This window comes from Bactrocera latifrons, unplaced genomic scaffold, assembly GCF_001853355.1.
Source record: "Bactrocera latifrons isolate USDA-ARS-PBARC rearing strain unplaced genomic scaffold, ASM185335v1 scaffold_10, whole genome shotgun sequence".
NCBI lineage: Eukaryota > Metazoa > Arthropoda > Insecta > Diptera > Tephritidae > Bactrocera > Bactrocera latifrons.
In genome coordinates this window covers 1,578,163-1,581,278 of record NW_017534408.1, presented here as the reverse complement: position 1 = coordinate 1,581,278, position 3,116 = coordinate 1,578,163, and positions in this window count along the sequence as shown.

Below are 3,116 nucleotides of genomic sequence, written 5' to 3'. Positions count from 1 at the left end.
TATATTCATGTATGTGAGTAAGTCCATGTAATACCCACCATTGCACTCGAATTGATTCATCAACAAATTGAGATATTGCTCGGCACTCAGTTCTGGTGTACAAGTATGTGACTATCATGTTGTTGTTACTGTTGATGAATTTTTGATTTTCATCCGCAGGGCAGTCACAACCGTAACATAGACAGCTATGCATGTATGTCGCTGTGTTTTTGTTTTGAGGCGATGCGATTGTCTGATTGCTGGTGATTGATTTGGTGTGAACGTAATGGCGCTTAAATCACTTAATTACGGTTACACTGGTGCATGAAAATGTATATAAACCAGTAGATATGTCTAAATAAGGTACTAAGGCAGTCAGTTCCAATTCCATTTAATGTGAGGTTAAGAGAGATACATATTCATTTCAAATGTGTTTTTAATGACTTAACAAGCGGGTGCGACTGGCGTTTGTTATTGCTTATGGGTACAAGTAGCAATTTCGAGCCGCTCTCAGGGCGATTGATTATCCATATGTGGATATATACGTATGAGATCATTTGCTCATAAGAATATTATTTAGGATAGACAGCATACGTATCACTGTACGAGTTGACGCAAGGGTATCTCAGCTTCGTAAAATATTGGGTAGTCGGAAGTGATCTCGCCATCAGTTCAAATAAAACCGAAATTGTTTTATTTCATAGAAGATACAAGATACCTGTGCCACCACTGTCGCAAATGAGAGACATTTGTGTGAAACCGGAGGGTATAGTGAAACATCTAGGGCTAATGCTGAATAGGAAACTTGGAAGCGGAGTATCGAAGAGAGATAGCAACAAAGGCTTGCATTACCTTATACTGCGGCGCAGGAGTCATTGACAAGGTAAGGTCTCTAACCGAAAGTGGTTCACAGGCTCTAAGACACCATAGTCAAGCGCAGAACGTTCTATGAGGTCTATACTCTGAAAATCTCCAAATTTACAAAGAAACTCGAGAGCCTTAAATGGGTGGTCGCYAAACTGAACTCTGGCGGAWCTTTGTCAGGTCATATACCASCGAGGGACTTGGGGTRGAAAGWAGCCGTTGAAGTAGAAGGCAGTGAGCTTCTTTACGGCTGMGTTAAAGTTTTGGKGGTAGGTYGGTGRAGRGGYTTATTGTCAGGAGCTCACTATCAACACCAGCTCCACACTTTCTGACAAGCCGGAATTGCAGCCAAAGTATTTTTCAAACCGTTGACGATGACAAAATGCGGAAGTATTTTCTAAAATGCAGTAAATAAATATAGGAAATGCATAAAATTTACTTAAGTCAAGCACAAACACACATTGACTCATACAAGCCGACTTATAAATCAACTGCACACCTTTACATATGTTTGACAACATTTTCGTGACCATAATTGGTTTGCGGCGAGTTGAATGCATCGAGAAGGCGTGCGAGGATCGCAAATTTAACGCCCATTTACGGTCTGAAACTGAAAACTGTAAATKCTGTCCAAACAACAGCACATACTTGATTTAGTGGTGAATAATTAGCACACAACAGCAAGAAGCGACAGTCTACATAACTTCCGGACCATTTATTTTGCGTGTCAAGCGCTCATAGGGTCTGCGCCTGGATATCTACGGGCTTGTGTTTTTGTTTCTTTTATTTGGCTTGAAGCGCTCATTTTCGCAGATTTTCCCTTTACGATAATGCATGCGCAGCAATGCCGCCGAGTTTGTTGCACTTGCCACCAACAGCCAAAGAGCACACGGTGCGAACCAAATGCCAGTGCCTGCTTCGGCTGCATGCTGCTAATCGCCGGTTGTTGGTTGATGCAACCTCGTTGATGTCATTATATTTTGCTGCTGGCAAATTGCCAATCGTTCCAAGTACTGTTATTGTTATTGTCACTCATGATGTCATCAGCGTTCGTTGCATTAAGWGTGGCGTGCGAGCATATTAATCGCGATCGGAGCGACAATAAAGTTGTACATTCRGCAGATTTTATTGCTCATTTTCATTGCAAAGGCATTCCTGGTCAYCATAAAGTTTTGAAATKGATAAGTAGCACACGATGTTTGATCTGACTRGAGATTGCTAATATCTAAATAGTTCGCTTAAAGGGTGCTTTGTACAAAAATAATTATTCGTTTTGGTATAAAACACTTCTCAATAATATATGGATTTAAAGCTGCAGAGACTAAAGATTAAACAATTGTTACGAATCAAATTATTTTGTATAAAGTTACCATTTATTATTAGCTTCTTTTTTTTCAAATAAATAGATAATATTAAAATATAAATATTACATTGCAAAAGTTTAAAAAAGCTTGCGGTTTAAAATTTAGATCAGAGTTGCTAACTTCATATTTATAAATCAGTTTATAATGTAATTTATTTGGACAATATAGATATCAGAGTACAGAGGTTGTAGAAACTAAAGCTTTAAAAGGTTTTAGTAGGGTTGCCATCTGTTAATTGTCGTTCAAATTCATCTGATAACAATAGAATATTAATTTCAAACAGCGGAAGCTGAAAAAATATTACAGTTCAAAAAAATTTTGTAAAGGGTTGCCGTTTATTATTATTTTGTTTTGAATTAGAGCTGCCATTTTTATATTTGTTAATAGTTTTATATTGTGAATTATATTGGATAATATAGATATCGAAGTGAAGAAGTTTAAAAAAAATAAAAAAAGTTTTTTAGGGTTACCATTTATTATTATTATTTGTTTTTAGAACAAACGAAAGAAAARTCATGCAAACAGAGCTTTGAATCGCATATATTTAAAATAGCCTACAGTTAAAAATTTCAGTTAGCATTGCCACATTATTTTTTTTTTTTTTAATTAATTGGATACTATAAATTATTATCACAATGTGTGATGTGTGGATTTAAATAAATATTAGCTTAAAAATATTTTTGTGTAGTTTATCAATTTATCAAGCGTAATTTGTAACGATAATGAAATATGGCAATATGCGTATCAAACAGTGAAAAAAGCAGAAAATGTAAAACTTACGGTTTAAAATTTTTAAAGGGGGTTGCCACTTGGTATTTTTTTGAAATAAACTGATAGCATAATGAACCTTGAGAATATGGATTGCAAACTTTAACCAAACTCAGAATAATACGGTTGAAAAAAAAACTT